Source organism: Hyperolius riggenbachi, chromosome 2 (genome assembly GCF_040937935.1).
Source record: "Hyperolius riggenbachi isolate aHypRig1 chromosome 2, aHypRig1.pri, whole genome shotgun sequence".
In the NCBI taxonomy this organism is placed as follows: Eukaryota; Metazoa; Chordata; class Amphibia; order Anura; family Hyperoliidae; genus Hyperolius; species Hyperolius riggenbachi.
This window is the reverse complement of record NC_090647.1, coordinates 556,139,711-556,160,986: the sequence shown is the minus strand read 5'-3', so window position 1 is coordinate 556,160,986 and position 21,276 is coordinate 556,139,711. Positions and strand designations below refer to the sequence as shown.

Genomic DNA, 21,276 nt, shown 5'->3' with positions numbered 1-21,276 from the left:
GGCCGGTTCCGTTGACAAAAGCTAATGTGAACCAAGCCTAAGGGCCCTTTTCCACTAGAGCGATTGCGATTGCTGAATCGCAAATCGCTAGTGATTTTTGAATCGCTAGGGTTGTTACTTTATCATAGAAATCACGAGAAGTACTTTCCACTGCAGTGATTCGATTTGGAAATCGCAAATCGCAATCGCTTGCTGGAGTGATTTTTACAATGATAATGCAATGCAAATGAAAATCGCAAATCGCAATCGCATAACAGAATTAATGATGTGATTGCGATTGCTAGTGGATGGCTCGATTGATAATATCCGACAGGTCCGATGACCTGCGGGATAGATTCCCCACTCGATCCCCGCCGGCGGACAACAGCGGGGAATCGAGCGGATGATAAGGAGCGCCGGCGGACGAGCGGGAATTGATCCGGCGGCTAATCGGCTGCCGGATTGACCCGTGTATGCCCAGCATTAGAGGAACTTTTATCCAGGACTGAACTTCGTCCTAATCAGTAGATGATACCCCCTTTCCCACAAGGAAACTTTACCTTTTCCATAATACATAATCCAGGACATCTATATGGCTGATATTGTGGTGAAACTCCCAGGGCTGTGGAGTCAGTACAAAAACCATCCGACTCCACAGTTTATGAACTCAACTCCAGGTACCCAAAATTACTCTGACTCTGACTCCACAGCCCTGCTGATCCTTTTAGCCATAAATCCTAAACAAGCATGCAGATGCTTTCTGGCTGAAGTGTGACAGGATTAGCTGCATGCTTGTTTCAGGTGTGTGATTCAGACACTACTGCAGCCAAATAGATCAGCAAGACAGTCAGGCAACTGGTATTGTTTAACTCAGTGGCAGAAAGGATGCAGTCCCAATGGATCCGCCTCTATCGTGGCATGAAGTGGCACTTCCTCAGGAGCATGTGTCCAAAGGTTACGACCTCTGTCAGCTGTTCGCTGTTGCTTTTAATCCAATGAGGTGCTTTTCCTTCACTGTCTGACCATGCCAATAGTGGTACCCCTACAGAGAGCCTTATAACAGCATAGACAGCAATATAAGTCTGAATGCATACTTAAAGGTCAACCATGACCTCTAAAAAAAGAGATACTGAAAGAACAATGCCATTAATCTAATCAAATTGGATAGCAGCGGGCCCAAGAAAATCAGACAGTCAATCGTCCAGAGAATTGTAATGTTAATAGCCAACTTCAGGGATCCAGAGGTTTCCCTCCTCTAAGGTAGGCGAGTATCTAATTTTTTTAGGAGGTTACAGTTGTCCTTTAAAGTGTAAAATATGGACAGCACACTAAAATTAGCCCCTGGAGTTGCTAAACTATGAAATAAATGCTGTGGCGCTTTAACAAGTTAGTAAGTCCAGATATGATTTTTTTTTCCCATAAGAGAATCAGCAAAGTATGAATGGAGAAACCTCCCCCACACCTATCCAACTAACCCTCACAGCTTTCTAAACATCCTCTAAACAGCATGAACAGCACATACATTGCAAAACCATGCGGGACTGTCTATCTGTATCTAACGGTTTTATTGCTGGATTGCTAAGGTATATGTCTACTTTACATTATTTACAGCAGTGCTATCCGCTTAATGCAAAGCTGAAAAAAAAAAGTCAGAGCCTTTCTGGTCCCCTCTGTGACTTGGGCCACCACTAGAAACATTTCCCCTCACTGATCAGGAGCCAAGGCGATAGGCTCCTGATCACGTGATCACGACGATCGCCGCCAATTATAGTGATCACTGAAGTGGTGGCAGAAAGAAGGCAATTGTCACTGCCCATCCACTCTGCCCGGTATACAGCCTCGCACTGCCTCTAATGACGGGTCCCAGCTTGATGACGTCATCAAACCGGGATCTGGAACTTTGCAGCTGGATGCCGGGGAGAGAGCAGTAAACAGTAGACAGTAAACAGCTGCTTGTAAGATCATCAGGGCATTCATGGCGGCAGAACGCCGAGACCCGGGCTGAGGCTCAAGCTTCCTGGTCTCGGCAGACCGCTGACGTCACTAGAGAGCAGCCTGGCGCTCAGCTTCCATTGGATAGGAGGCGGACGCACTCTCAGTACGCGCTCCGCTGTAAACAGTAACCATGTGTGTGTGCTGCGTGTCAGCTGATCAGGCTGAGTCTCTATTGGTTGTTTTTAATTTGTTTATTTCTGATTGGTTAGTCCTTGTATTTAAGCATGGTGAGCGCCCCCAGACATCGCCAGTGATAGCATTAGCTTTTGGCTTGTTGCTGGGTATGCGCTCACAAAACCTTTTGACTCCTGTTGCCGATTCTGCCTTGTATCTTAACCACGATTACTCTAGATTGATTCCCTGGTGCCGACTCTGCCTGTAGCCTGACCACGCTCTATTGGATTACCCGTTGCCAACTGACCTATAGTCATTGACCAGACAAGCCTGACACTGCTATTTTATATATATCTTAAAGGATACCAGATGCGACAATGCGAAACAGGGGAGAGCAGGCATATACTATCACATGCCCTGATGCCCACCTCTCCCCCATTCTACTATCTAGCCCCCCATCATACCTCAAATCCCCCTGGGACCCTCTTCCAGGTCACCGGAGTCGGGCTTACTGCGCAGGTGCTGGCCGGGCTGCCCGCATCCTGCAGCGCATACCAGTGGCCAGGAGCGCTCTGTGAATGGGTGTGATGTCACTACGTCATGCGCATGACGTCTTAGGAATACGCAGTGCGCTCCCAGCCACAGCCATGCGGAAGAGGGTCCCGAGGGGCTTTGAGGTAAGAAGGGGGGGTAGACAGCCTAAAGCTAGCTGGAAACTGGTGTCAGACAGGAGGAGAAAGGACACTCGGACAGCAATCTGAGTTAGTTTTTCCACAAAGAAAGTAATAGCATGAATTCTATGTGGGCCAGATTTATCAAGAGTGTCTGGGACAAAATATTAGTAGGTTTTCAGAAATCCGTGCAGAACTGTCTCAGACATCCTAAGAAATCACTAGATAGTGCAGATTCCTTCTTAAACTGTAAGGACTAGGAGTTAGGAAGGTTTCTCAGGCAGTGCAGTGTGTGAGGGGAATTGCTGTTGCTGAGGTAACCAACACACCTGCTGTCAGCAAGCTCTGAATGAGGGGGGAGGAGCCCTTCACAAATCACATCTAGCCTGCACTATCTATAGAACTGCTAATGAGCACTTTTTAATCTACAGCAGTTAAGGAATGGTTTTGCACTTTTCTTAACAGTAGTGTAGCTCTAGAAATCCAGGCTAAACTGCCACTATTACATAGGCTTTGGGAAGTTTCTTACTATCATGCAGAACTGTTCTTCTGCTGGTTAGAACAGTTTTAGAAGAAAAAACTGTCGGTAATGCTTTGATGAATCTGGCCCTGTGACTCTAGCTGCTGACTGTTTCCACAGCACAATTGCCAAAGCCTTTCCTCAAATCCAGTAACCCCAATGCAATTTCCAAAGGTCCGAACCAGCCAATGGATGAAGGAATAACACCAACCCCTTTCTCATACAGCCAGTCACATGTGCCTGAGACACTGTAAACTATTACCACTGGCTGACGTGAAAAGCACAAGAGATCACAAAACACACATATACCAGTCAGCAACAGCAGCAAACCCATCAGGCAGGGTTACCCCTGCCACATATACTGAGACAGATATAAGGGATAATAAAACATCTAAAAGCAGTTCAAAAGGTGGATTACCTCAAAGAAAACACAAACAGCAAATTGGAAGACAGCAAAGAGGAACTGCCACGAAAATCTTAAAATTTAAAACACATACAAATAGGAAGTACATTTCTTCCAGAGTAAAATGAGCCATAAATTACTTTTCTCCTATGTTGCTGTCACTTACAGCAGGTAGTAGAAATCTGACATTACCGACAGGTTTTGGACTACCCTATCTTTTCATAGGGGGATTCTCTGAGTTTTCTTTATTTGAAAAAGCACTTAGTGAATGGCAGTTGCTCCATCCAACTGCCAAAATAGTGTACAGTGAGCAGGGAGGCTGGCCAGCATCTTTGTATTAATCATTTTCAGGGAGTGTCTTTATAAAGAATAAAGGCTATGCTGAGAATCCCCTATGGAGAGATGGACTAACCCAAAACCTGTCGGTAATGTCAGATTTCTACTACCTGCTGTAAGTGACAGCAACATAGGAGAAAAGTCATTTATGGCTCATTTTACTCTGGAAGAAATGTACTTCTTATTGGTATGTGTTTTAAATTTTAAGATTTTCGCAACAGTTCCTCTTCAAAGGACCAGTATTGCAAGAAATTGTAAAATGTAAAATAGATGTAAACACATTCAAATAAGACGTATATTTCTTCCAGAGTTAAATGAGCTATAAATTACTTTTCTTCTATGTTGCTGTCACTTATAGTAGTTAGTCTGACGGAAATGACGGGCTTTTGACTAGTCCATCACTTCATGGGGGATTCTCAGTACAGAATTTCATGTATTCTTTACAAAAGCACTCCCTGGAAAGGATGTATACAGAGATGCAGGCCGCACCCTCTCCCTGTCTGCAACACTATTCTAGCAGTTGGGCTGAGCAACTACCATTCAGTAAGTGCTTTTGAAAATAACGAAAAAAAACCTGAGAAACTCCCATAAGGAGATGGGCTAGTCCAAAACCTGTCAGTTCTGTCAGGTGTCTATTACCTACTGTGAGGGCTTGTTCACACCACAAGAGCTTTTCTAAGCTCTTTGTGATTTTAAACTAATGTTATTGTATGTGAGTGTTCACACTGGAGCGATATGATTATGTCAAAATCCCCCATAGCATTGCATTAGCAAAAGCTTTTCAAATCTCTAGCATTTAAAAAGCTCTTGTAGTGTGAATCAGCCCTAAGTGACAGCAAAATAGGAGGTGGGTACAGACACAGCAGTAAAAAACTGTCCAGAGTTCCAACTGATCCTCACAGGGCAAAAAAACAAAAATAAAATGTTGAAGCTGTAGTTACACCTTCATTTCACCAAAGGGGTGTTTTGTTTAAACTTTAGTCACAGATGAAAACAAAAGCATGAATTACCTGGATGCTGGAGGTCTCGGATTGAGCAGTGTTGGTAGTATTGCTCTAAAGAGCGTCATGGACTTGCCCTTGATGATGATGATGATAATGATGAAAAAGCAGTGCGTTTCGCAATGAACTGTGAACCTGTGCTTTGTGGACTCCCAGCCATGGGATGGAGGGCGGAGCTAATGTAACCTTAAACAAAAAGAAAGTAAAAAAATTATCACTATAAGCTCATTTCTGGGACTTCACATCAATTATGCCTTAGGTAATATATCTGATAGCTGTGTAAGTAAAATATAGAGATAGAGACAAAGACATAAAAGATAAAGGGTCTGAGCTCACAGGGACCCGTTATCAGACACTCCATATTTTTGAATGAAGAAGCAGGTTTTGCCTGCATAACGCATTGCAAAGTTGTAGCAGAATAAAGCTGTTTATTCTTTGCATAAGACCATTAGTGCCCTTCTACCTGGGGCTTCCTCCAGCCCCCTCCGGCCTGATCACTCCCTTGGCACTGTCCTCTGCCTCCTTGATCTTTCGGCACGGGGTTCCAGTCACTTGGCCAGTTAGGGCTTACTGCGCATGCGCAGCAGGCCACGCACACCTGCCCTGCCGCGCTCCTGCCGATGGGGGCTTCCTGCGCCTGCACAGTACCACTACGCAGGTGCAGAACTCTCCTGGCCATGGGAGCGAGATGGGGGAGCGCACGCAGACACACTGCACCGACTTGCCGAAAATACCGGGATCCCGTACCAAAATCCAGGAGGTGGAGGACCACGCTGAGGGAGTGATCAGGTCGGAGGAGGCTGGAGGAAGCCCCCAGGTATGTATGTTTTTTTTTTAGCTTTCGTCTCTGGTACACTTTAAGCACGCTGCTACTTTCTTTTTTAAAAAATAGTTTGTGTATTTTATACCTTTGGGTGTCTCTGTTTTATAGATTGTTCTTGTAAGTAAAAGTGCTTATGTATTGAATGATTTGTATTTAAGTAACCCTGTAGCCAGTCTGTCTACCTCACTGGGAGTGTAGCTGCATGAGAAGCTGCATTGCTACCTCAGCAGCACTGGCTGATGTTACAAATGGGGCTTCGCTGGACCCTGGTGCAACACCTTACATAGTTACATAGTTATTTTGGTTGAAAAAAGACATACGTCCATCGAGTTCAACCAGTACAAAGTACAACACCAGCCTGCTCCCTCACATATCCCTGTTGATCCAGAGGAAGGCAAAAAAAACCTTACAAGGCATGGTCCAATTAGCCCCAAAAGGGAACATTCCTTCCCGACTCCAGATGGCAATCAGATAAAATCCCTGGATCAACATCATTAGACCTTAAACTTTATCCTTTAAGGCTTAAAGGATACCCGAAGTGACATGTGACATGATGAGATAGACATGTGTATGTACAGTGCCTAGCACACAACTAACTATGTTGTGTTCCTTTTTTTTTTCCTCTGCCTGAAAGAGTTAAATATCAGGTATGTAAGTGGCTGACTCAGTCTGTAAGTGCCTACAGTGTGACCCTCGCTGATAAGCAATTCCCCTTTTTATCTCTATCCTACTCTCAGAAGCCATTTTCTGCTAGAAAAGTGTTTTATAGTTGGAATTTCTTATCAGTGAGGGTCACACTGTAGTCACTTCCTGTTAGAGTCAGGACTGAGTCAGCCATTTACACACTTTAACTCTTTCAGGCAGAGAAAGAAAAAAAGGAACACAGCATAGTAATTTGTGTGCTAGGCACTGTATATGCACATGTCTATCTCATCATGTCACATGTCACTTCGGGTATCCTTTAACCACATCGCATCCAGACCTTGTTTTCAACGTATTGACCAGAGCAGTTTTGACAGTTTAGCTATGTCCCTATTTAATCAGAAATAACTTTATCCCTACTTATGACACAGAAATGAAATATATATTGTTTTTTTCCAGACAAACTAGGCTTTCATTGTATGCCATTTTTTCCCTCAAACTATTTTGTTTTCTTTTAATTTGAATGGGAAAACAAAGAAAAAAATAGGAAAAACATGTATTTCTCAGTTTTACCAATTCCAGTTTAAAAATAAAAAGTGCTACTGTACATAAAAAACTCAAATTTTGTTTGGCTATTCTTACTACTTATCACAAAACTTAGATTATGTTCCGGTCACAATTTATGGTGAAGATATTTGATTCTGAAATTATGCTACAGAGTGTGTTTTTCACTATGATTGAGAAAATAAAAGTATTTTTAATAGTAAAAATCAATCTCATTAGCTCAGGAAACCTATATTCCCATTCACCAATTAGTGCTGCATCAGATAGTGCCAGAAATGTGCACAGGAGCAATGCCCAATCCTGCACAGCACAGCTTCAGCTACAAGATGTATATCTACTGACTCGTGGCTTAGATGAAGTCCCAGAGGACGTATATCTACTGACCTGTGGCTTAGATGAAGTTCTAGAGGACGTATATCTACTGATCTGTGGCTTAAATGAAGTCCCAGAGGACGTATATCTACTGACCTGTGGACGAAGTGGTTAAACAGAGTTGGCCCAGAGACCTGCTGATGACATTACTGAGGAGTCAGGAGGAGGGGCGCCAGGCACATGAGGGACATGGCAGAGATAAGAAGGCATGGAATGGGGAGGGAAGGGGCATGGCTGGACTCAGGGGCGTAGCAATAGCCATAGCCGCTGCTATGGAGCCCTGGAGCCGAGGGGGCCGAGGTAGTACTTAATGTATTCACCATTACCTTTCTTGTATTTCTCCGCCCTCTGACTTTGTCTCAGTGCCCAATTTCTGCAGAGACAGAGGCGTTGAGCGTGATCTAGAGACAACACTGTTGTGTACTCCTTACCGTTATTGCCTGAAGAAGCAGGATTGTACATGCGAAACGCGTTGCTTTTGTCTATTTGGAGTATATAATAAATGTTTCTGTTTTGAATAAACGACAGTTTCATGTCTGCTTCGGGGAGGTAAGTCCACCACTTCCTCCTGTGATATTTTTAAAATTTTGTAGTCCGTTTTATCCTGTTGGCGCCTCTGTTCTCCTTTAAAGTACAATTTCTAAATAACTCATACCCATAGGGTAGGTGACATTGCTTAAGAGTGCCTTCATCTGAGAGCCCCATGAAAGTTTTGCTATGGGGCCCCATGATCAGGGCACTTGATCTGCATGCTTGTTCAGAGTCTATGACTGAGGGCTCGTTTCCACTAGTGCGGCGTGCGTCTCACAGACGCACGCCGGCACTGAGCGGGTGGGCGGGATCGCAGGCGAATCCCATGAGCCGTGCCATGCACGGCTATGGGATTCGCAACCTCCGCCGCGAATTCTGCGGGTGGTTCCGGCCGAATCGCTCCCGCAAGCGATTCGGCCGCGGCGCCGCTATCCCCTATGGCAGAGTTTCCCCGTGCGATTCATGTGCGGGGAAACTCTGCGGAATCGCGGTGGAAACCGCGATAGTGGAAACGGGCCCTAAAAGTAGACACTTGATCAGGAGGACTGCCAGGTAACTTGCATTGTTTAAAAAGGAAATAAATAAGGCAGTCTGCATATCACTCCCATCTCAGGTTCCCTTTAACGACTTATTGCATCTTGTGCAGTATATTCACGGGCCGGCAAAACTTTAATTGAAGTACCAGGGCCATGAAAATAAGTCTTCAGCGGCGGGTGGCTGCCGCGCGCTCCCGTCTTCACCCTCCCAAAGTACCCAAACCCTTTTTTTTTGTGTGTATAGGAAAATTAAAAAAAATACATAAGTAGTTAGGGACTGAACTTTTTTAATATTAATGTCAAGAGGGTATATTACTATTAATTTTTAATTTACTGGCTTGTAATTAGTAATGGATGCGAAACTGAAAAAAATGCACCTTTATTTCCAAATAAAATATTGGCACCATACATTGTACTAGGGACATTTTTTAAACGTTGCAATAACTGGGACAAACGGCAAATAAAATGTGTTATTTTAACACTATAAATGGCCAAAAACTGAGAAATAATGATTTTTTTTTATTTTTTTCTTATTATACCAATTAAAATGTTTTTAGAATAAAACAATTCTTAGCATTATGTACCTCCCAAAGAAAGCCTAATTGGTGGCAAAAAAACAAGAGATAGATCATTTTGTTGTGATTAGTAGTTATTAAGTTATTGGCGAAAGAATGGGAGGAGCGCTGACAGGTAAAAATTGCTCTGGTCCTAAAGGGGTAAAAACCCCTCAGTGGTCAATATCACTAGCTCTTAGCAGTCCTACCTGCATGAATCAGTGCAGCGGTAAATGGAGGTTTAAAAATCAAAGGCTGTGTCACACTTAAAATTAAGGCAAAATCACAGTGCTTTGGCTGCAATTGAAGAGAATCGCTCCTGAAATGCTGCATGCAGCTTTTGGATTTGCAAGTATGACGCAACTGCGGAATAATTGCGGCAAAATCTCCACCGGTGTGAATGATCCCTAAAATATGAACTATCGCCACAGCTGAACGCCCATCGCATCACACTGCCAAAAACTACATTCATGTGTCCCAACAGGGTCATATGCATAGCACCGCCCCTCCCCCTGCATGCCCTTTGCCGCCCACTGACGTACTCCCTGCTGGACAGGAGAAGTAGGAAGATGAGGAACGGCATACCTTACCAAGTCAGTTTGGGTGACTAACCACGGATGCAAAGCAACATTCCATATCAAGCAGGTAGTCAAAAGAACTGGCTAGCACACCAGCTTCTCAGAGAGCATAGCGCATCTTTTTATTTCTCAATTTATGTGTCAAAACACCATAGCTTGACAATTGTTTTAGGGCCACATAGGGTCCCCTTCCTCAGAACAGTGCAGACATATAACATGCTTATACGTCTGCACTGTACTGGGACCCTATGTAGCCCTAAAACAATTGCCATGCTATGCTGTTTTGACATATAAATTGAGAAATAAAAAAGACACGCCTGCTGGACAGGAAGGACGTCACTGGGATTACCGGCTTCCCCATCGTATTTGTGTCGTTCTGCACATGTGCACCGCCAACATATTTAAAGTGGACCTGAACTCTTCCACAGGACAGAAGGAAAACCTAGAGAAGTGCATCCTGTATGTATTTAGAGAGTTTAGCCTGTTTAATTCCCCCTCATTTATGTCTAATCACAAGTTGTAATTTGAGCTCTCCCCTCTGCCACAGCAGAGATGGCAGAAAAGCTCATTTGAAAACACAGAGTGTTAAAGGAACACTATTGATTAACATGTTTATGATAGGAATAGTTTGGAAAGTGCTGCTAAGTACTGGTGTATACATTTGAATTTGTATCTCTTTGTTTACTTCCTAATTCCTTTCACACTTTTCTAAACACAATTGTAATGGCTGAACGAGCCATGGGGGGAGGGGGGATCCCTTCACAGTGCATCTGTTAACTCTGTGTGTGTGTGAGAGAGAGAGAGCTCTGCCTGTGTGTCTGACTGAGCTCTCTGCAGAGTGCAGAGGAAATGTATCTTATGTGTAACATAAACATTTGTAATTGTGTGTGTGAAACATAACACCTGACAGGCTTTTAAGATAACTCTGCATCAATATTACACTGTCAGACTGCAGAGATTCACCTATGCAATTGAGACATTCCAAACGTAGCTAAAATCTACACACAGTGAACTACAGCTTTTGCCTCTGATATTTAACATGAAAAGTAGGAAATGTTTACACAGCTACTTAGGTAATATTTGTACATTATCATTTTAGAACACTTGGCTTAATAGTGTTTCTTTAACAATATGCCTGCTTCCATGAATCAGGAAGTAGACACACTGCAGATTTATTTTAGGAGTTTTATCAGCTGTAACAAAGAAATGTTTTTTTGTGTAAAAGTTATTATGTTGTTGCGTATCTTTTAGAACAGAGAGGATTTGCTGCATCACCCGGAAGTCTGACGGTAACACGCTGTTCACTTGTAAAGTCATGTAAAGTCATGCATTTTGGTCGTACCAATGGTCTAACACCATACAAAATAAATGGGATACAGTTGGGGACATCAAACTTGGAGAAGGACTTAGGAGTACTCATCGACAACAAGTTAAATAATCGTACTCAATGCCAAGCCGCTGCAGCTAAAGCTAACAAAATTTTGGGATGCATTAAAAGGGAAATAAAAACTCGAGATGCTAGCATAATATTGCCCCTGTTTAACTCTCTAGTAAGGCCACATCTGGAATATGGAATTCAGTTCTGGGCACCACATTACAAAAAAGATATTGCAGTTCTAGAGCAGGTGCAGAGACGAGCAACAAAATTGATACGTGGGATGGAAGGTCTCACTTACCAAGAAAGGTTAGATAAACTGGGTTTATTTAGTCTAGAGAAAAGACGCCTTAGAGGAGATCTAATTAACATGTATAAATACATCAGAGGGCAATATAATAGCTTGGCGGATGAGCTTTTTGTCCCTAGGCCTTCTCAAAGGACTAGAGGACATGATCTGCGCATGGAGGAAAAACGTTTTAGCCATTTATTTAGGAAAGGGTTCTTTACAGTAAGAGTGATTAAGATGTGGAATGCATTGCCACAGGAAGTCGTTATGGCAAACTCTATACCTGCATTTAAAGGGGGCTTAGATGCTTTCCTTGCGTTGAATGACATCCATGGCTACAATTACTAGGTAATGCCAATGATGTTGATCCAGGGATTTTATCTGATTGCCATCTGGAGTCGGGAAGGAATTTTTACCTTGTAAGGGTTTTTTCGCCTTCCTCTGGATCAACAGGGATATGTGAGGGAGCAGGCTGGAGTTGTACTTTGTACTGGTTGAACTCGATGGACGTATGTCTTTTTTCAACCAAAGTAACTATGTAACTATGTAACTTTGCGGCGGGTCATCGCAGAATCGGGCACTTCTGGCACAACACGACATAACGGTATAAATGTACTGGGCCCTATAGATTTTCTTTGCTTAGGCGTTACCCGGCTTGCAGAAAGGGTAAGGCAATGCAAAGAAAGAGGCCTAGAGTGAAAGGGCCCTCAGTGTGTCTAGAAAATCATACCTCATTGCCAACTAAACTGGAAAGGACATTTTTTATAAAAATTAAACTGCAAGGTTTATCTTTCAAATGCATGCATTAGGTTTTAAAAATTAAAAAAAAGGAACTGCACTTTAAAATTTGGGTTCCATTCGCCACGTTTAACTGGTCTCTAAAATCAGGCAAGTCGAGTGTTGTGTCTAGAGCTATTGGCAATGCTCACAAAATGAAACAAAAAGAAAAAAAAAAGTTGAAAGGCAAGAAGAGGGTTTGTGGAAGAGATTGAAATCAATGATTTGAGCATTTTAGCATGTCTGGTATAAAATAAGAGATCTGTGACATCTGAGAAGCGCTGCTTGCAGCGGCCAGACAAGAAAACAATGATAGACCAGACAAGCACTATATGTCCAGACTGGAGAAGCAATTTGGCAGTGGGCGATTATTCAATGTTTATAAGGAGAGTGATTGAGAGCTCTGAATGGTGCAGGGAGGGGCGGCCGAGCGTTTGATAAAAGCTCTTATGTTACAAAAAAAAAAAAAAGAAGAAAAAAAAAAACGAACTGAAAAACAACATGTGATCCATTTTTTTATCTGATTTTTGTAAATCTCTGCTGGCACTCCAGAGCACTGGAAGCTGGGCAGAACGGGTATTGTGCTATTCCTACACGCCATACTGTGCTGTACACCTCCCAGACTAACTTTAACATGGCGCAAATTTTCCATGGCTTTGAAATGGATGTAATTTAACCCAATAGCTGATTAATAAACCAGCAGCCACTTGGCTTCTGCAACTGTAAAGCTTGGTACACACCTCAAAAGACCACACCAGAAAAAAAAAAGTAAGCAGTTAAAGTCTGACAGAACCAACAGGATTTGGATTAGTCCGTTTCCTCATGGGTGATTCCCAGGGTTTTCTGTGTTTTCAAAAGCATTTCCTTAAAGGACCTCTGTCGCGAAAATCGTAAAATTTTAAATACATGTAAACATGTACAAATAAGAAGTGCGTTTCTTCCAGAGTAAAATGAGCCATAAATTACTTTTCTCCTATGTTGCTGTCACTTACAGTAAGTAGTAGAAATCTGACAATACCAACAGATTTTTTGGACTAGCCCATCTTCCCATGGGGGGTTCTCAGGGTTTTCTTTAATTCAAAAAGCACTTAGTGAGTGGCAGTTGCTCCGTCCAACCACCAAAAAAAGTGTGCAGCAAGCAGGGAGGCTGGCCAGTATCACTGTATAAATCTTTTTCAGGGAATGTCTTTATAAAGAATAAAGGCCATGTTGAGAATCCCCTACGGAGAGGTGGACTAGCCCAAAACCTGTCAGTAATGTCAGATTACTAATACTCACTGTAAGTGACAGGAACATAAGAGAAAAGTAATTTATGGCTCATTTTACTATGGAAGAAATGTACTTCTTATTTGTATGTGTTTTAAATTTTAAGATTTTCGCGACAGTTCCTCTTTAAAGGGCAACTATAGTGAGAGGTATATAGAGGCTGACATATTTACTTCCTTTTAGGAAATACCAGTTGCCTGGCTGTCCTGCTGATCCTCTGCCTCTGATACTTTTAGCCGTAGCCCCTGCCGTTCAGGAAATGCTTTTAAAAACAAAGAAAACCTCAAGAATCCCCAATGAGGAGATGGATTAATCCAAAACTGGTCGATTTTGTCAGATTTTAACTCCTTGCTTTTTTTTTCACTGGAGTGGCCCTTTAAATTTTGAAAGCTCAAGGAGTACAAAGCCAGTCACCAGTGTTGTATTTTCTCCAATGCTTATTTAAAGGGAACCTGAGGTGGGGATGAAAATTGAACAACGATCAATGCTACCTGTTCTGGTGGGCTCGGCGGATCAGGTAGCTGCCATCCACGCCGCTCCTGAGCCCTGCAATCATTTAGTTTTGTTTTTGTGACCCCCCTGGGGTAACGACACTGGAAGAGCTGCTCGGCATAGGGGGTAAGGTAACAAGCCTCTGTGTCCCATATTACCTCATCAGGTAATGACATTTAGCAATTCTGGTAGATTTTAGAAATGTTTTACCTCGTGAGGTAAATTATGAGGTAATTGATGAGGTAATTTTCATTCATTTCACCAGAAATAGCTATTCTTATGGAAATTAGGGGGCACATAATTTACCCATCAGTTTAAACTCCCTGCACACTGCATGCAAAACCAATTCCGATTTTTAAGTTTTTTACATGCGATTCCGACTTCAAATTTTTAATCGTTACTGAATGCTGCATTTTTTTTGCGTTTTTCTGTTGATAGTATTCAGGGAAAATCAGAATCGGAAATCGGATTTGCAGTGTGCAGGGAGCCTAAGACCTGCCTGTACCTGGAGGTAAAGTCAATTTGTATGCATTTTGCAGTTTTTAGTGAAGTTCCTCTTGCTGTTTTAGTGTCGTTCCTATTCAGGCTGTGTAATAGAAAAGAATAGTAGAAATAAAAATCCAAATATTTACTGGATTTTTTTTTTTTATAAGGGATTCCTAAAAATATACCTTTCATAGGTTGCTACATAATCAAATACACCTTCCCCCCTCAAAAAAAAAACATCTTCCAAAGACTATCCTAACTTATGGAAGACAATTAAAGACTACTATTAGGCCTGAAACACACCAGAGGAGTTTTTCTGAGCGTTTTGAGTTTTTAAATCTGCTGCTAATGTTATCCTATGTGTCTGTGCACACTGGAGCAATGAGGTTTTGTAAAAAAAACCCATAGCATTACATTGGGAAGAGCTTTTGAAACCTCTAAAAGCTCTTCCCAATGTAATGCTATGGGTTTTTTTTACAAAACCTCATTGCTCCAGTGTGCACAGACACATAGGATAACATTAGCAGCAGATTTAAAAACTCAAAACGCTCAGAAAAACTCCTCTGGTGTGTTTCAGGCCTTATAGATTTACTGCATGCTTCCTGCTGAAATACCTCATGTTTTACCTCACTTTCTGCATTTACCTCATGTTTTACCTCATGTTCGGAAATGGAGAAAAATCTTTCAGAATTGCTTAAAAAGAGGAAAATATCTCATGAGGTATTTTAGCTACAAAAACCAGCAACAATCACATAGCTACCAGAATTGAGGCCAATCTGTTCATAGTATTCGATATCTGCTGAACCTCATACTTCATGGAGGTGGTGATAAAGCGACAGGTGCACACGCACATGTGCCATTTCACCCGAAGTCGCAGATTACCGGAGCCACCTGCGAGTCCAAGGAAGAGCAGAAGAGGATGCCGGGGGACCTCGCAGGCTACGGGGGGCTAGAGCATACATGTTGAATTCCGGCACCGGGCCAAATTTGGCCCTCAAAGGGTTTTCCCACTTTGCATTATGTTTGGCCCACTCTACACAACCAGGGAAGCTATATTGGAGGTGAAGCCCTAGAACACAAGGGAAGCCATATGGGGAGGTAGGGGGAAAGCACTAAACACCAGGGAACTGTAAAGGGGAGGGTGGGGACTTCTAGACACCAGGGAACTGTATAGGGGTTGTAGGGGGGGGGGCATTAGACAATAGGGAACCTTAGAAGTAGGGATGCTCACTGGATTCCGCAGAATTGTTAATACCGCAATTCCGGCCGGAATTAGGGAAATTCCGATTCCGGTGGTCGGAACGGAGGAGGAGGAGGAGGAGGAGGAGGAGGGAGAGAGAGAGAGAGAGAGAGAGAGAGAGAGAGAGAGAGAGAGAGAGAGAGAGAGAGAGAGAGAGAGAGAGAGAGAGAGAGAGAGAGAGAGAGAGAGAGAGAGAGAGAGAGAGAGAGAGAGAGAGAGAGAGAGAGAGAGAGAGAGAGAGAGAGAGAGAGAGAGAGAGAGAGAGAGAGAGAGAATTTTCATTGCGACGGAATTAAACACAGATGGAATCCGTGATTTCCGGCTGAACGGAATTTGCTGGTTCCGATCATCCCTACTTATTAGGGAGGAAGGTGGCCAGTAGACATTGAGGTTGGCCCACGACTTGGTCCCAGTGTACAATTTCGGCCCACTTTGTATTTGAGTTTGACAACCCTGAGCTAGAGGAAGCCCCAGTTAAATCCAAATTTTATCAGGGTCAGGGTCCCTTTAAATGCCTTGGATATTCATAGAGATGGTTAAAAGCATGCAGTTTGGACTTGGGCCAATCAAAACTGAAGAAAGTACATGTGATTGTCTCAATTCCACACTACACACAATTTGCATTCAGTCTGCATGCCAGGCGCTACTATCTATATATATAATTCAGTAAGTGCCTCAACCGTCCAGCAAGAAGAAGAAGTACTTTGCATGAGAAAATGTATGCGTGCTCAAAGACCAAGTTTGCGGCCTCCTTTCCACGGACTGTTGAGCTGTGTGCTCAGCAAGCAGTTACCAGGCACAGGTAAGAAGTTATCAGGCAGCAACAAGCAGTTATCAGGCAGAAACAAGCAGTTACTAGGCAGCAGTGAGCAGTTACCAGGCAGCAGTGAGCAGTTACTAGGCAGCAGTGAGCAGTTGAGAGAGTTTGAGAGGCATTTCACTGCCTATTAACAGTCCGTGGAAAGGAGGCCTAACCCTAGCAAGTCTGGGTTTGCAAATCTGGCCTAATTGGCTATTCATAATTGAATAAGGGCCTCAACCTTCCAGCAAGAAGAAGAAGTACTTTGCATGAGAAAATGTATGCGTGCTCAAAGACCAAGTTTGATGCCTCCTTTCCACGGACTGTTGAGCTGTGTGCTCAGCAAGCAGTTACCAGGCACAAGTAAGAAGTTATCAGGCAGCAACAAGCAGTTATCAGGCAGCAACAAGCAGTTACTAGGCAGCAGTGAGCAGTTAAGAGAGTTTGAGAGGCATTTCACTGCCTATCAACAGTCTGTGGAAAGGAGGCTTAACCCTAGCAAGTCTGGCTTTGCAAATCTGGCCTAATTGACTATTCATGAGGCAATGCTCATGCAAATATGCATTTGCTTTCGCATGTCAAACTATGCAGGGTCAAAAAACCAATACCGCAAAGCGGTCGTGGAGCAGTGCTTTTCAGCACTGCTAGATTTGGGCGCAGCGAGTGCCGCAATAGACTGTAATGGGAATCAGTCTATAGCGGCGCTCAGTGAGTAACGTCGGCGCCGTCAGAAGACGGAGCCGAAGTTGCTTAAAAAACACAATAATTCGACCTCCAGCAATCGCTGGAAGCCGAATTATATCATTCCCCCACTATCCATGGCGGCCTGGAGGGGGAATAGTAATTATATAATAGAGTAAGTGCCTCAACCTTCAAACAAGAAGAAGAAGTAGCGCCCTGCCCCCAGGGCCGGTCCAAGCAAGAAGAAGGGGCTGGTCCAAGCAAGAAGTAGTGTCATATCAAACCAAGGGCAAAGAGGGATAATTTGCATATTCAGTAGCAGTGCATTGTGGGTAACCACAAATGTTCACTTATAGCTGAATTATTGCAGATTTGCTTCTGTTTTAAGAAGGAAAATTACACCAAGCTTTGCTTTTTTTAGTAGGAGGGCTTTTTGGTCTCTTTTATCATCCTATACATTCTTAGTAGTTTGGGTCACCCTGAGCTGCTTGGTTACTCTGTTGTACTGGTCCAAGCCCTATCTCATACAGCCGTATCAATCCCTGCCATGTACTGATGAGGACCAAAAGTCTGAAACAGGCTGTCTACATGTGGGTTTGATATGACTGTGTAAAATTTAAAGCTATATGCTTGCCTGACTTACCAAGCAATGTACTGATGAGGACCAAAAGTCTGAAACAGGCTGTCACGTGTGGGTTTGATATGACTGTGTAAAACTTAAAGCTATAGGCTTGCTTGACTTATCAAGGGTGAAAAGGAATTATTTGCATATTTAGTAGCAGTGCATTGTGGGTAACCACAAATGTTCACTTATAGCTGAATTATTGCACATTTCCTTCTGTTTTAGGAAGGCAAATTACATCAAGCTTTGCTTTTTTTAGTAGGAGGTCTTTTTGGTCCCTTTTATCCCCCTATACATTCCGAGTGGTTTGGGTCACCCTGAGCTGCTTGGTTACTCTGTTGTACTGGTCCAAGCCCTATCTCATACAGCCGTATCAATCCCTGCCATGTACTGATGCGGACCAAAAGTCTGAAACAGGCTGTCTACATGTAGGTTTGATATGACTGTGTAAAATGTAAAGCTATATGCTTGCTATACACCAGCAACTCTGGATGCTTGCTTGGCTTACCAAGGGGGAAAAGGGGTAATTTGCATATTTAGTAGCAGTGCATTGTGGGTAACCACAAATGTTCACTTAAAGCTGAATTATTGCAGATTTCCTTCTGTTTTAAAAAGGCAAATTACACCAATACAGTGTGCGGCATTGCAGGAAGTGACGACAGTGGAACGCACGATGGAACACGGAAGAGGTGAGTCATCCCCGCCCGCTGCCTCTTACTAATAGTGGCGGCTGCTACTGTGCTTAAGCAGGAGGGGGAGTGCACATGGGGGACCCAGGTGAGGGGGGGGGTTCCTGCTGAGCTTAGGCTGGAGGTAGAGCACACATGGGGGACTCAGTTGAGGGGGGGTCCAACCCCCCTCCCTGCCGCTGTGCCCAATACTCCCTTCCTGCCCTCTACCCTCTTATGCGGCGTATGCTACGCCGCGGGTCGGCTAGTTAACATTAATTGGTCATCTCTATTTGCCAGTATAGGGTGCGTTAACCAAAGTAAACCTGTGAAGACAGTTTGCCATCTAAGGCTACTTTCATGCTGGGGCGTTGCACATCCTAGAAGAGCTGGATCGCGCTGGAGGGAAAAAGTCGCATTTTGTGTGAGAGGCATACTTTACATACAAAGTATGCTTCGCTGTAACTATTAATGCACACCTTACATCTCGCCTGTAGGGGGAGTCTACTCCAAGGCTAAGCCAGCTGTAGTACTGGGTGCTCAGCTATACTACAGCTGAGAGGGGGGTTACTTGGCTCCCGGGGGCTTGGCTACAGTGCTGGGGTTAGAGGATAAAATACCGGCACGGAAACAAGCAATGTTATATATCTCTTCAGCGCCCAAATTAACCACTTTTGCAGTCTGCGGCAATAAATCTACACCCCGCAGGACTTCAGTTCCCGCACAGGGGCGTAGATATACAGCCCTAGCCACGATCGCCGATATGCGTGCTCCCACTGGCACGCCCATGCTGCTCTTGCACACTAGGAGCTGATCCGTGCATTTTGATGGATCGTTCCTAGGATGCGTTTAGAAGGGTAACATGAAAGTCTATTTGACTTTCATGTTAGCTTTTACATTAGACGAAGTGTTCCATCTAGGAGCTTCGTCACGTCCAGCTGCGGTGTTTTCCCGTCGGGTGAATTAGAACTACCGCCGCTAATCAGCGTCGCACCGCAACTTCCTGATGTTCACACTGCAGGTCATAACGCGTGCACAAAATCAGTCCGTGCACGCGTTCTGTGATGTGAAAGAGCCCTTCGGTGTAGTGGCAGTGAGGTTAGTGTTAGGCACAGTGGTACGAAACTCCATCTTTTTAACCGGATAAAAAAAATCGTATTGTATAAAAAAATCGTAATCACATGTAGTGTGCAAGAGGCCTCAGCATTTTTAATGTTAGCGTGTTATTGATAACCTAGCGTTAGGACGAGGAAGGTCGTATGACTAATAGAAATATGTCCCTGGACAAGGGCTTTAAGAGAGAATGTACAAGTTGTTCATATACATGTAAATCATAAAAGCGCAGTTGTACACTTTATAGTCTCGCCGACGCGAACGTTGCCTAACTTTAAAGCAACAACAAAAGAAGGGAGTTGTAATTTAAAAATCAATGTTAAATTTGACTACATAAAATTCATTCGTTTTGTCCCCTTGCTTTCTTCTTTGGTGATCGTATCACGGCACTTCCAGCTGATTGCAGAATTTTGAGTTATAGAATTCAGCAAGTTACTAAATGGAGTCCTGATCCTATCGCTAGACTCAGCCCAGATGCCGGTCTTTTGTATTCCGCACGTAAACACGCCAGGCACACAACTTCGGGTCCGCTATGTATTCCGAGCACAGCAAACTCTCTTCTTTAAAAAAAATCACGGAGCTAATTATGAGTTCCCGTTCATTTATGTTTGATGAGTTCCCGTTCATTTATGTTTGCTTTTGTGCCTTTTCTTTTTTCATGCCAGGGCATGCCTTTGTGATAGTGCCGGGTTACTGACTTATCAGGGCCATTATTACAAATCTGTCGAAACAGAAGGTCTTGCTGCTGTTTTTTTTTTCAAAAATCAAGTATATTTCAAGCATGCCCATTAAATAACTTGCTGGTTTTTTGGTGACAGGAAGGGGTGGAGCCAAGCTTTTAGTTGGAGAAGCCAGGACCTCTGTTCACTGTATAATACTTTTAGCCACAGACCCTGAACAAGCATATACAGATCAGATCAGGTGTTTCTGTCATCATTGTCAGATCTGACAAGATTAGCTGCATTCTGGTGTGATTCGGACAAATAGACCAGCAGGAGTGCCAGGCAACTGGTATTCTTTGAAAGGAAATAATTATGGCAGCCTCCATATCCCTCTCACTACAGTGGTCCTTTAAAGCAGTATGATCAGCCATACTATGCCAGGGAAAAAAAACACATATATAAGTAGATAAATACTTGCTCTACTTACATAACACATGTATTATACTGTCCGCGTTTTGATTTCAGTGAATGTTATATAGTAAATGACGAGAATTCTGTTCCTGGTGGGGGCCATGTCTTTTGCCCACAGTAAAGGCTAACTCGTGATGTCATTTCTGCCCTTTACTTTTTTTCTTGTCTCCTCCAATCGCTGAGTCACCTCAGCCTTGCTTGTAAACACAAGTGATTAGGGGATTAGGTTTCAGATAAGAAGCTGGCAGGGAAATAAAGGAAAGAGGAGGAATACATTATAGATAAAAAGAACCCCCAGCATGCAATTATTTGGCACCGACTACTAAAGGGCCAGTGCTCCTTAAGTATGTGATAACTCCAAATCATAACAGCAGAAAAAATTTTGAATGCAGGATTAGCATCTTTATCGCTAAATACACTCAGACCAGTTGCTGTTGAAATTTGATTTTTATGGTGACGATACCGCTTTAAAGAGGGAATGAAAATGACATAATGAATACAATTCCTTATTGTTTTACAATACTAATTTATAGATTATTTATTTAGTGATTGCCCTTTGTAAAATCTTTCCTCTCCCCGATTTACATTCTGAAATTTATCACTGGTGGTGACATCTTTAGTTCTGCCAGGTGATCTGTACTGAATGTTTGTTACTGAGCGTTCTATGCACAGAGGGAGATGCTGCTTGCTTGGCAAATGGAAAATGTTATTTTCCA

General features: G+C 43.2%; 1 protein-coding gene across 6 annotated transcripts in view; it reads right to left on the bottom strand.

The window, feature by feature from the left end:
• The window catches only part of ZBTB20 (zinc finger and BTB domain containing 20), a 1,072,531-nt gene that overhangs the window by 1,003,848 nt on the left and 47,407 nt on the right, over positions 1–21,276 (bottom strand). For all 6 annotated transcript variants that reach the window (XR_011026572.1, XM_068270868.1, XM_068270867.1 and 3 more), the window contains exon 2: positions 5,029–5,205. The gene's annotated coding sequence lies outside the window, so the exon portion shown is untranslated. The remainder of the gene's footprint in view (positions 1–5,028; positions 5,206–21,276) is intronic.